The following is a 15,280-nucleotide window of genomic DNA, read 5'->3' on the forward strand; positions in this document are numbered from 1 at the left end:
CATGTAAAACCTTATGTGAGCATGTCTGCAGGGTCACAGATCATGTCTGTTAAGGCAGTGTAAGTCCTTATATGTGACATATACACTGCATCAAGGTCAACTGCATTAATGTGGACACATACAGCCATGTGCTGATAGGTAGGAACACCAGTACAGGCAAACAGACATGCCCACATCAAGACAGCAACCACATGGAATATGATCAATGTAATCAGGTGACACACACACACATATATGGTGATAATATCCACTCAACATTGAGTGTCACATGTGTGTGACACAAACACGTCAGTGTCATGTAGGTTTGCAAATACAACTATTTAAACTGAATTAATGCGATACACGTGTATGTTCAGCTGTAGCTCTTTATGTCTCTGTGAGTTACTGTGATCTGTCTCCATCATTATATCTTCCAGGTATTCCACATGCAAGGCTTCCCCCTTTTACATGCTTGGAGGATGAGGCCCTCATCCCATACCTACTCAACAATCATGATATCCTGTTCAGCTATGTGCCACAGGATGCGCAGGAGTGGGACGCCCTGTGGATGGAACTTTGCAGGAGGGTTAATGATGTGGGTGGCCACAACTGCACATACCAGCAGGTGCGCAGACACTGTACAGACCTCATTAGATGGGTGAAACAGCGTGCAAATGCAATCGCCATGGAACACGGTGCAGCAGGTGGTGGACCACCAACCCAGCCCCCACTCACACGTACTGAGGAGCTACTGGCCAACCTGGGGACACCTGCAGAACCACAGCCACAAGCCTTGGCTGATATTGTGGATGTGGGTGTCTCTCAACCACTGAGCCTGGAGTTGCCTGGTAAGTCAGTACTGCACCTATAACAACTATATTCCATATAGTTGCATGGGTCACTGTGCAATATCTAATGTAACATCATATGCAAGGCATGTATACACGCATACTATAGTATGCTACTCTGTGTATGTACACATGTGCATACACCATAGTATAGTCTAATGTACTGGTGAATATGATATGCATATTGCTCCCTGTAGCCTTTATACAGGGGAAGATTATGCTCATACTGCTGTGTTACTCCTATTAGGTACCTCTGGTGTTCCGCTGCGACAGCAGCCCGTTGCAGATGACAGTGTTATTATTTATCAGGAACCATAATGCACAAATCTATCTGCCATGTGGCTATTCACAACATGCACACATAATGTATGGTCCTGTCACAATACACAAGTCTGACCTGCAATGCATCACAATGACTACCCATGTGCAACACTTGCAAACTAGGTGAATCATCTCACCGACATGAATCCTCACAAACTTGATTGCCAGATGTGTTGATACCTGTGCATACAATGGTGGAGGTGCTGTTCACTTCATGGATGTACAACAGATCTAATCTACACATGTGGTGAATACAAACAGTACTACACAGTGGGCTGGAGTATGGCCAGCACACAGGTTTCACTGGTGTGGATCATAGCTCTGCTATGACTGTCACACAATGTGATGTGCTATCTTGACATGTCCATGTCATCTATTGGCCTGGCTGCTACACTGCCTACCTAACCTGAAAACATATCCCACATACCACCATTTATCTGCATAACCCTGTTGTCAGTGGAGCATATATGTCATATGGGACAACACAGACATGTGAAATAGATGCCCAGCACAATAATTTGGGCAACACATGTGCACACATGGCAATGGAGGATGGTCAGAGACATGGAGCAACACACACAGTAGATGTGCTGTGCTTGTGTGTACATCCTGTCATACAATGGCTACACATGGTTCAACCATGGCCATTGTATAATGGTCATAACGTACATGTGGAACACTGGACATACTACAGGCCTGTGCACATCTTGTGTAGCAGTAACATCAATCCACCACATCAGATGTGTTGAACATCCTGAGGGTGTTGCAACATGACAGCAATAACCTGTACAGTATCCACATCAGGCCACAGATACAGTACATTCCTGTTGCTGGTGTAGGACATAAATGCCATACTAGCTCTTTGTGTGTGTGTGTGTGTGTGTGTGTGTGTGTGTGTGTGTGTGTGTGGTAGACAGATGTCATGTGGGACATGGTGTACTGACGTGTTCGCCATGTCTGGCCATAGTTGCCAGGCTGCAGCAATATGGTTGCAGATGTGCAGGGGTGTCATCCGTATACCCATCAGTGACCTGTGTCACAACTTCCACATCATGGTTTAGTGTGTATACACCTCAGTGATGTGGGTCACATTCCACAGTATATATGTATTGTATCTGAACACAGTCATGGCTATGAACCCTGTCTGTAACTCACACTGTATAGCACTAGAGATGCCTCATGATTCCCTGCAATGGCCATGCACATCAGCTAAATTTGCAGTATATCTGTAGGGTGGACAGACAACACTGAATTGGTACACCATTGCCCCACTGTATATTTGACAGGACACCATTGTGTTAAACATGTATGCATGTCATTGCACACATCAGCAGATCACATGTCATACTACATGTGATTATCAAGGTCATATGCCACACATCAGGCAGGTGTACTGTTAACCTGTGCTGGTCCACATGGTGTAACACAGGGATGTATGCTAACCACTACTATGACTGTGTAATTTGCATGCCGTCTGCTATGACACATGCATGCTGTTGTGTGCAACCTAGGGATGTATTATAACTACCACTATTATTGTCTGTGCTGCATGCCTTCTGCCGTATCACATGCATGTTGCATGCCTTCTGTCATATCACATGTGTGTGTGTGTGTGTGTGTGTGTGTGTGTGTGTGTGTGTGTGTGTGTCTGTTGTATAGATTGTAATGTACAGTTCTTGTCTGCCCTCAAAGATGATGTATGTGCATTGCCCTCCTGCAGTACATCAGATATTAGTGTCCCCACAGACTCTAGCAGTGATGATGAACATATGATTGGGACACAGGCAGAGTTGTCAGGGGCTGAAACTGTGCCATTGGTTGCCATTCCATCTATATCCACCTCATCCCCGCACACAGATCCCATACCTGCACATACCCCATCACCAGTGGCCATAGAGGAAGGACAGTTGGTGCGTGGTAGCTTGGAACAAGAAAGTGTGGGGGCTATGGAAGGTGTGCCTGCACACCATGGTGTCAGCCAAACTACTGGTGGTGCCCCACACAGGCACGTGGCCAGTGCTGCTCGTAGGAGGACCTCTGGCCAACATGCTCCTGCGTGACAGAGCGCAGCAACTGGTGTCACCAAATGCATGTTTCAGGCTGTAATGGAGACACAGGCACGTGCTGAATGGTGCAACAGAGAAGATCAGATGCTACAGAGGGCTGCTGCCTGTTCTTTAAACAACAGCATCCAGGCAATGGTAAATGCTCAACAGCAGATTGCTGATGCTTTGGATAGACAGCTGGGTGACATGGTTGGAGTCCTTGACCGTTGCATGACAATCCATGAGCTTGAGCTGTCTGTGTTGGAACATCTGGTAGGAGTGAGGCATCAGTCACGTGGACGTAGGCCTGCTACATCACCTGTATCAGGTCTATGTGTATGAGCTACATCGCATGCCCGCTCCCATAGTGGCGGAAGCAGCAACAGTGCATCTGGTGCTGTGCTGTCCACACCACGACACAGCAGGCCATGTGCACATGGCCCAGAGTGGGCCCAACAGGGACATGGTTCCAGTGGACAAGTGACATCAGACAGTACCCAATCTGCACCTATGTCTGGTAGTGCCCATGTGCAACCCTTGGCAGGCACAGGTCACATGTCCATGGCTGGACACCGTGAATTGTAAAACCTCACCTGTACAGTCTGCAGCTGTCAATAATACCACTGTGTAGGCCAGACACATGGGAGAACTGTGTGCAGACATACACACACACACACACACACATATGTAGTGCACCGCAACACACACATGCATAACATCCACACACGCCCAATTAGATCAAAGGCCCAAACCCACACACATGATGTCATCTAATGGTGCAGCCTAGGCCTCTGGCAAACATTAACACCCTGTGCATATGATGATGCCTGTGCTACATCCCTGACATCCACACCATCAGTGCAGAGACATGTTCATATGGTATGATGCACAGGGTGAACAGACTAGGATGATATGTGTAGTTTGAAAATGTTGAGGACTGTTGACAGGCAGCAGATATACCATGTAGTACAGGTGTACAATACTGTTAACAGTATGTGTCTTGTGTAACAACAGTAAATGCATGTTAGTCATGATGTTCTGCTGTCCTTCTTCAGGTCTACTTGCACGTGCTGGTGGATGTCAGTGTTTGCAGGTAACTGTCCCGTATGTCAATGTGGACTGCTCACAGGTATGTATGAATATACCAGCATGCACTGTGTAGCTGCCACATACCAGTGAGAATGTTCCACATTGCAAACACGTCTACCATTCCACGAGCATGATAGCTGTGTATTAAGCTACTGTGGCCACAGACGTGACATCCATAAAGGGTGACATCACAGGTACAGTTACATGGAGTGGTGAGGTAAGAGAGTGGTCTAGCTGATTACAAGGGTAGTGGCCAGTGGGAAGTGTGATGCCTCAATGGGAATCAGTAATACACGTTCCCATGACAGGATGCCAACACACAACTGCACCCACACACTCAGATATTGGCACACATGTATTCAGTGACACTGTAACACAGACACACACTCACAGCTTCACCAACACAGTAAACCACACTTGCACACAGTTGCTACTGGTGGGATGAGGACCAGTGCCTATGTGCAAATCATCATTACAGTACTGCGCACCTACATGATGAGCCACAGAGAATACACATGTACGGGTAGTCAGTACGGCCTAAGATCGGGGACATCAACACAGATAGCAGAATGCATCACCTGGATGGTGGGAGGGGTCTTATCATTTCAGTATGGTAACATACATCCTCACCCCAGGGACCAGTCAGCCCTACATGCACACACTCTGGCATTCAGTAATTAATACACCTATGTCATGTACATACAGATACATCACATGTGTGAGATACACGTCCCTGCCTATGTCCTGCTTTCTACAGTGCAGTCTGTACAGATGTGTACACTAGTATACAGGAGAGTGAGTAACAATTGAGATGTATTCCCCACAATACTTGACATATATGGACACACACACAACCACACATGCCAGTACTGTGAATCTCAGACCTGCCTAGCTCATGTTATGTATGTCAGACATACAGCAGTATTGCATGTGTTACAAACTGTACTGATGCTTCCTGTGCCAACAGTGCTGATATATGCACTAGGGACGTCATATCTATTAACAGGTGTCAAGTGATTTACCTTCGCTGTCACCCTGACCGCTGTCTAAGTTGTGTGTTATGTCCTTCAATTAATGAAACCATTGCTTACCAGTTACACAGGGTATTGTAGGACCGCTTGTGACACACCTGTGAGCTGTCCACAGCAAACATCTGCAAAGATGCCCCACCACTTAGTTATTTCAACAAATCTGCCCATACCTGTGGTACATCTTTCTGTACATTCAGCATATCACCATATACAGTTGGCAATGTTGTGGCTGCATTGCAGCTGCATGACGTACAAGGATACACACCACCTGCATACATCAGCAACTGCACACGCATGTTATCTGAACGCACAACACTACATGTACATGTGTGTAGGTCCTACAATCCTGACATTTGGTCATGTTTGTAGGCATTGCAATTAGTGAATATGTGTAATGACATAGATGACACATGGACTGTTGCATGATATGATGGGTGACCAGTACAGAGAGGATGTTACCTCTGTCAACATTGATATCACACCGTATGTACTGTTAGCATTCAGCAGCCATGGACCTACATTCCATGTGCATGTGTGTAATGGCTGTAGCCACCTGTTTGCACAAAGGACTACAACAGCTATGCTATTTACAGGTATGTTGTGTGTGTGGCATGCACATACCCAGGGCAGGTACACGTATGTCATATCCATACATGAGGATATGTACTGGTGTACAGCAACAGACATCTGCTAATGGTGGAAAGTACCAAGGGCCCCTGGTATGTGTACAGCTGACCAGGTCACAGACAGTGGTATCATTGCATTGCATAACACATGATGCAACTGTGTCAGTACATGTGTACTCTCTACAGTTGATGTAGAGCTTAGTACAGTACACAGGTCAAGGGTCACATGGTGGTGTACTCGTCTATGTCATACAACATGTATGGTTGCGGGTTGGTGTCCGAGGGCATGGTGGTGTCTGCAGTTTACATCCTAGAATGCAGCATGTGACACTGTGTCCTGCACATGGCTCATCTGTGATGCCTTTCATGGGTAGACCGGTCAGTACATGTGAGTGGCCTTTATGTATGTGGGTACACCACCTGGAGCTGTCAATACCTGTGTTATGACCCATATGTCTGGTTCTGAGGTATATGGTGGTAGTGCTAGGTTCTGAGGTATATGGTGGTAGGGCTATTGTGCACTACAGGGACATCAGCCAGGTGTTCCTCACTGCAAAGATGTCAGTACTCCCCATTGTTGGATCTACAGTGACTAGCTGTGAATATGGACGCTACACATCTAGCACTGTTTAGCATAAGAAAACAATGCAGTTGTCCTGTAGGTGTATGGGAGTTAACCTGTGTTTAGGACATTTGCCTTGGAATGGCACTGTGCGGGCGGATGCGACTTGGGTAATATCACACTCCCTTGTATCATGGATGCATGTGATATGTGACAAACACCTGCCTACTATCAGCCATGTCATCCCAGAATGACAGCTGATGTTGTGTAAAAGACCAGTGTCAAATATATGTAGAGCAGCATTCCTGTTAACAATGACAACTACTAACACCACAGCCCATTACAATGTGCTCTTTATGTCTACCCGTAATAGCATGGCCACTGTGGCCCTCTGTGTTTAGCATCAGAGTGTATCCCAGTCAGCCCTGTGCTACTAGGAGTATGAGCATGCCCAGTATATCCTTGTGTAGATGGACACATAGTAGTGCATTCTGACCAGCCCTGTGCTACTAAGTGTGTGAGCATGCCCCCTGTGCTACTAAGTGTATGAGCATTCCCAGTATATCCTTGTGTAGATGGACACATAGTGCATTCCGAACAGCCCTGTGCTACTAAGTGTGTGAGCATGCCCAGTGACACCTTGTGTCGGTTATGTGCCTCTGTGTATGGGCATGGCCATTGTAACCCTGTATCGTGGTAGTAGTCATCCATTCCACAGATGGGCATACTCCAGGTCAGGATGGAGTCCTACTTTAAACACACAGGTTCACAGGTATGTACATCTTAATTGCCAGCATCCTTGTTGATGTCCGCATTCCCAGATGGTCATAATGACAGCCTTGACATGTGTAGTCTGTGTGGCGCGCTTCGTAAGTATGTAGTAATGTAATAGTAATCTGTAAATAGGCAGGTGTTCCGTACCCGCCACTGGCGTGTGTGTCTGTGTGTGTGTATATCTGTCCCCATTTGCTGGTGGACTCTAAATTGCTTTTAGACTGCCCACACTCCATACATTTCTTATACCCACCATTAGCAAGGCCGATGATGTCACCCATCTACAAATACACCTCTGGGAGTGTTCCAGTAATCTTGGTAGCGCATTCTGTAAATGCATAATGCTGTAGTGTAATAAAGTAGTTGGGTTGGTGTTCTAGTCCCACACTTGCCGTGTGTGTGTGTGTGTCCCCGTTTGCCTGAGAACTGAGTAATGCTTTTATACTGCTCACGCTCCATACATTTCTTATACCCACCGTTATCAAGGCTGATGATGTCACCCATCTACAAATATACCTCTGGGAACGTTGTGTCCCAATGACCTCTGTAGCGCGTTCTATAACTTTGTAATGCTGTAGTATAATAACATAGTTAGGTTGGTGTTCTAGTCCCACACTTGCCATGTGTGTGTGTGTATGTGTGTGTCCCCGTTTGCCTGAGGACTGAGTAATACCTTTATACTGCTCACACTCCATATATTTCTTATACCCGCCGTTATCAAGGCCGATGATGTCACCCATCTACAAATACACCTCTTGGAGTGCTGTGTTCTAGTAATCTCGGTAGCGTGTTCTGTAACTGCGTAATGTTGTAGTGTAATAAAGTAGTTAGGTCAGGGTTCTAGTCCCACACATGCCATGTGTATGTGTATGTGTGTGTGTGTGTGTGTGTGTCCGTTTGCCTGAGGACTGAGTAATGCTTTCATATTGCTCATGCTCCATATATTTCTTATACCCACCGTTAGCAAGGCCGATGATGTCACCCATCTACAAATACACTTCTGGGAGTGCTGTGTCCCAGTAATCTCGGTAGCATGTTCTGTAACTGCATCATGCTGTAGTATAATAAAGTAGTTAGGTCGGTGTTCTAGCCCCACACTTGCTGTATGTGTGTGTGTGTGTGTGTGTGTGTGTGTGTGTGTGTGTGTGTGTGTGTGTGTGTGTGTGTGTGTGTCCGTTTGCCTGAAGACTGAGTAATACCTTTATACTGCTCACACTCCCTACATTTCATATACCCACCGTTAGCAAGGCCGATGATGTCACCCATCTACAAATACACCTCTGGGAGTGCTGTGTACCAGTAATCTCGGTAGCGCATTCTGTGGCTGCGTAATGCTGTAGTGTAGTAAAATAGTTAGATCAGTGTTCTAATCCCAGACATACCAACTGTGTGTGTATGTGTGTCTGCCTGCGTGAGAAAAGTACAGGGCTTTGTAGTATTCGCTGTAGCATGTGCCCTAAACGCGTGTTGCTGCAGTGTGATACTGTAGGGGTTTGTATACAGGACATGGCAAGTGTGTGTTTGTCTGTCAGAGCCTGTGTAGAGGTGGCCGTGATTGTCTTACCACTGGACATGTTTGGGAGCGGGTTTTGTAGTTTTCCTATATAGTATCCGTCTTATGACACAGTGGCCACCTCACAAGGAGGACAGCTGTCAGTCAGCCATGGCACTGTGGGAGCAAGCCATACCCATACATCTGGCAAAAGGGCTGGTGAACTAAGTATGCATCCCTACTAGCACCCGGTATATGTCCCGCACCCATTTGCCATGCACATACAACCTTGCCTAGGATATCCCACTATGTTGCTAGTAACATGCACATTGAGGGCAGACAGTAGGCATGGTGTGACTACAGTGGCCTGCAGAGGACATGGCACCCTGTACAGCGGTACAATAGGCACATATACGCGGACATTGTGCCTTCACTATGTTCCACACTGAATGGCTGCAACATATGTGGTGTCATCAGATAATGCTGTACACATGTGCCCTGTAAGGACCCATGCCACTGACACCATGGAATACCTCTCCATTCTATCCATGCAGGTGCAGGGCTGACCTGCTCACTATAAGCAGGTTTCACCACACCAGGCCAGTATTGGCATATCGGGGTATAACAGGCTGTGTACACTACATGTGTCTGCCAAACCAGGTACACCTGTACATGTCACTGTACAGTATCGTGGGACATACACATCCCAGGCAATGTCCATGTGAAGGACTATCAAAGACAGACATGGCATGCATTGCAAAGGTATGGCCCTACACATTGGCAACCAGGATGTCAGGCCAGATAATGCAGTACCCATCTGTGTGGGACATTGCAGACACTACACTCCTGCACTGCACACCATTGTTGGATGACACGATGGCAAGGATTACCCCTCACCCAGGCTTGTACAGCCATCTTGCACAGCCAAACTCTACACACCCATGGAGCAATGAATACCTGCATGACAGTACTGGCACCCTGTGTCTGCATGTGGGTTGTGATGCTCCCAACCACAGTCACTCCCAGTATAAACCTCGTTGGCATACCAACAGTTGTCAAGCATGTTCACATGCCTTAGCCCACAGAACCTCCAGACATCTCCTGTGGTGCATGTGGTCCTGTGCATTACTGCAGTGTGGCAAACTAAGTAGCTACATTGTGTATTTGCCGCCCTGGCAAAGGTGTCAATGCATGCCCATTAGAGTATGGTTGTGGTGACAATGGCATCCGTTCACATGGACTGACGTGTGCCACACCTAATGTATGTCTACTATATCTGTTGCAGATGGCAGTCACTCACCTACACACATGTTCTTACAGCACTGCAACATTCCTCCTCTGTGGCACATGTAGTAACGTCATGCACATGTAATAGTAATGAGTAGTCAGGGGTTTGCCCCTGTACTATTCAGTGTGTGGCAGATGACGCTTATGGTTAAGTCTCCAAGCCCTTCACTGGTATACATTGCCTGTCTCCCACACACACTCTCTGATGGATGTGAAGGTGTGCACCTGCACAGCAGCAGCATGTGTATTGTAACAGATGGAAATGGTCAGGTGATGGCCTCTGCACCTATTGCAGACCTCCTCTAGCTGATTGCATGTGTTACAGCTGTGATGGTGTTCCCATAGCCATCCGCATGATAAACACAGTGCACTATCTAGGGAAATATGTTATTATCTGGCCATGACAGTCACTGTGAGTGGTACCTGGATGTGGTGTTCTGACACGGCATCGCAGATGATATCTGGATGTACCTCAATCATTTTCCACAGTGGGAAATAGCCTAATGACAGGAGGGTGATGTGCCACACAACTACAGCATGTAAGTGTAGCTATGCTGCATCGAGACTACTGCTTGTTTAACATGTGTGTGGTAATGGCTATTCTGCATGTTAAAATACAGACATGACATTACTCTGTTCATGAGGGAACCCACATCTGTAGGGCCATCTGTGAACAGGACAGTGTGTGTGTGTGCAACCATTTGTTTCCTGTGTTACACACTGAACACACTTCTGTGCACAGCAGAAGCATGGTGTGGGGACTGCAGACAGTACATGATGATAGGGATGTGTTACTGCCATCGCATCCCTGACTGGACATGTGTCACATGAAACAGAGGTATGACTGACACTGTGTGGGATTCCCAGTGACAAGCCAATGATGGGCAACTGTTAATAGCTGCAGTCACACATCTACTACACATTGTACAGTTGCCATGCGGTACATATTCATGTGATGTGCTCCCTCTGCAAATGTATACCATCTGTTGTGTTGGGCTGCTAGTGATATCTATGCATACTGTCGTAGGTAATCCTGTATGCTGTTGTCTATCATTAAGCCATATGTGGGTTTAAAATGCAACACCATAGGCTGAATGGTTTGGTAGGTCCCGGCAGATCCTCCTGTCCCACTTCAGCTGACCATGGCACTGGGCACTAGAACATCTGGGGCCCAGCCATTAACATCAACCTCTGTTGGCTCTGCACCACCTTCTGGTGGTACCACCACTGAGGATGGAGCATGTCCCCCTTGGGAGCGGGACCAGACAGGTACATATCTGCTGTCGTGCAGTCCCAGACATGTTGTATAGGTGGCTCCCTAAAGGGTTACAAAGCCAGATACGCCAGTTCAAGGGCAGAGAGTCACATTTACAGGGTGATACTGCCCCTCCTTGACAGCCCCCAGTACTGCCTCCTTTGCAGCTGTGTAGGTGCAGTGGCAGTTGCCCATGGCTGGAGACCTTTGTCCCACTGTTCCCATGGGCTTTTGAATGCCGAAAACCCATTCCCATCCAGGGTGTATTCCCCCCACATGTGTCATATATTAACCCTGTATGCTGTCATTTTTATGCTCCTACCTATCCTCCATGGCCATACCTACACTCTTTCCCAGCACCTGACCCTAACCTATGAACACATAAGGCCATTCGACTCCTAGGACACCATCTGCCCTGTACATAGCTGTCCATTACACACACATGCTTACTGGACACATGAAACCTTTGTAAAATGCATCATAACATAACTACTGTTATTCTCACCACTGTCCCTCAGGTGCACGGTCCTGGTATGCACATCACTGCTACATGTTCCAGGTACATGTGAGGAAGACAACCCCATTGTACACAAAACACTACAGGTCCCTCTATGGTTACCCCATTTACCTTTATCATGATGATGATGTTGCACACAGCACATTGCAGGAGTACTGTTCACACATGATTGGACAGGTACTGTTGTGTTAATGTACATCACATGCACAGAGTGATGTATATGGCCAATGTACAACTATTTGCTTGTATGACTGTTATATGTCTGTCTGATGGAGTCTTGTGATCACATAAAGCAACACCACTACATAATACAGGCGTCGCTGGTGTTTCCTGTTTCATTCATTTGTAATGCTTTGTTGCCACATGGTATGTCCATGATACATCTCTATATATGTATGTACCTATATGCTGGACATAAACACTCACATGTACATCTACATGATGGGATACATTCCAATACTGTTGAATGACTGCTCTGTATGATATCCTCTGGTTACAGCCGCTTACGCTCGATTAGCCTCTACATTGCTTAACCAATGCAATACTCGCATACTGGTAGCCAAACATGCTTACACCCGCTTGATCCCGCACTTGCTAATGCACCGGCATTGGTGCTTGCATCTGTCACTCACACCCCTGGGTGTAAACGAGGACCACAATATTACCTTGTGATGCCTATTACATTGTACTACATGACTCCAGTGTCGGGACTGGCCACCCATTAGGCGATGGCATCGCGTTCGACTGTACAGAATCAGCAGCCTGTCCAGTGGCACAATCATATTTGTGTGTACCTCATACAATGTGCTCCCACCTTGTGATGCCTATTACATCGGAATGCATTAATACAGTATCAACAATGGCTGCCTATTAGTCGACAGCATGGCATTCAACTGTACGGAATCAGTGGCCTGTCCAGAGAATCATTCATATTCGTGTGTTCCTCTTAGGCATACCTTGTGATACCTATCACATCGGACTACATTACTACAGTCATAGACGGCCTTAGGCATAGGCCAACTAAGCAGCTGCCTAAGGCGCTGCTTTAGTGGGGGCACTTTACCAGTATTTATTTGGTGTAGGTAGACCAGGATGGGGGCACTGGATGGCGTGGTGGGGGGTGCCAGTGTGCCCTCTGCCTAGGGCACCAGTTGACCCAAGGCCACTCCTGACTACAGTATTGGGAATGGCTGCCCATTAGGCGACCGCATGGCATTCGACTGTACAGAATCAGCGGCCTGTCCAGTGAATCATTCATAATTGTGTTCCCCTTACAATCTGCTCCCACCTTGTAATGCCTATCACATCGGACTACATGACTACAGTATCGGGAATGGTTGCCCATTAGGCGACGGCATGGCATTCGACTGTCCAGAATCAATGGCCTGTCCAGTGAATGAATCATATTTGTGTGTTCCACATACACTCTGCTTCTGTCTGGCTGATACATGGGAACCGAGACCCTGCATTACAAATGAGTAGTTGGGTTGTGGTAGCCACATTCTTCGGATGGGTCATGCTACCGCATACCTATTATAGGTTTGCCACCTTCTCAATTGGCCAAGGTAGGACTTTAGGGTTACCACCTGTCCCACTTTGAGAGGGACAGTGCAAAAATAATCAAGACATAGCACATGTCCAGATTACAGGACATTATTATATTCTATGTTTAATTAATAATTGCATACAACAGTTATTTTATATATGACACTTCTATATGTTATGTGAAGTAGCATAAGCAATTCAAATGCTACTACATTAAGCTTTTATTTGTGCAAATAAGTGTAATCCTGTACTATACATGGCTGTAGGTATGTTTAGTCCTGGAATGTCTGACATTTCTACAGATCATGTCCCACTCTGGCCATTTCGAAAGGTGGCAACCCTATAGGACCTGTATGTAGAGATGTCAGACTTTGCAGGGCAACACACCCACAGCTAGTAGAAAGGGGTGTACTTCACTGTTTTGCCTAAATAAAAGGTTATTCTTGTAGCATTATAGTTGCTTATACTGTTACCTATAACATTTAGGTGTTTCAGAGGAACATAATCATTTTATGCTACTACTACAGACAATATAGGTAGTCTTTGCCCTAAATCACAGGACATTTGCCTTAATTACAGTTTTTATACAGGACACAACTGCCCACGTGGGAGTGTCCCTCACAAAGGTGGACAGGTGGTAACCCCATTATCATGTCAATACATTCCCCGCTCATACACACTTACACATGCATAATGGTGTTTATAAGCTTCACCAGCATACTAGTGCCTTATTCATTATAACACCGACACACTGCAGTTATCTTGTAATCGGTATGTAGCACGTTATACAGTGGACAGATGTTGCTATATGTTTATGTACGGATTACCGACGGTAATTGGAATGTGATAGTGTGATTTGACCCCTCCCTCTTCTGCACAGCCTATTATTCCATGTACTGTCGATGTTTGTATGGGCACATTCCTATTATTTATGTCAACAAATGGAATGCATGCATTACAGAATTTGTACTTCAAAATAACACTGACACACTGCAGTTATCTTGTAATCGGTATGTAGCACGTTATACAGCGGACAGATGTTGCTATATGTTCATGTATGGATTACCGATGGTAATTGGAATGTGATAGTGTGATTTGACCCCTCCCTCTTCTGCACAGCCTATTATTCCATGTACTGTCGATGTTTGTATGGGTACATTCCTATTATTTATGTCAACAAATGGAATGCATGCATTACAGAATTCGTACGTCAACATATATTCTTGTCTGCATGTGAGTATGCATATATATCTATTATGACCTAGCTGACCTCCACGGGGCGGTCCATTAGAACTGGCCCATCCAATCCTGGCATGCCTGGATCCATAATTGTATACTCATAGTTCCTCCACCCCACCCGTGTTAAATTTACACGCGTAACATCCATTATCCACTTGTTATTGCAGCCATGACACACCTTTACACATTTCCCTCTCCAGAGCTTTTGGGACCCTACACACATTCTGTCCCACTTCGTGTATTCACAGGGTCTCACGCCATGTATATTTGCACATACGTGCTTTTCCTGGGGTTATGGAATATGGCCATTTGCGCTTTCCAATTTTTGGAGGTCCCAGCATGGGACTACATTCTGTCTGTGTGTAAAGTAGACCTAGCATTTCAACGATGTTAATCCCACTAGTAAAATCCTGACTGTGGTGTGAGTAGCAGTGCTCTGCTCACTCCTGGGCAGCTTTTTATGGCATATGCTGAAAGCGCTATATAATACCAACATTGCTCTTGATTCTCTTCACATCCCTTGTGTATGCTTTACGGTTACAATGTCCATTCTTTATATATATATATATATATATTTCTCATGTATGTAGGTATATATCTATACACACATATATGTGTGTGTGTGTGTGTGTGTGTGTCTGTGTTTGTGTATGTATATATATATATATAT

Source organism: Protopterus annectens, chromosome 1.part1, assembly GCF_019279795.1.
Source record: "Protopterus annectens isolate FY-2018-M chromosome 1.part1, PAN1.0, whole genome shotgun sequence".
NCBI lineage: Eukaryota > Metazoa > Chordata > Ceratodontiformes > Protopteridae > Protopterus > Protopterus annectens.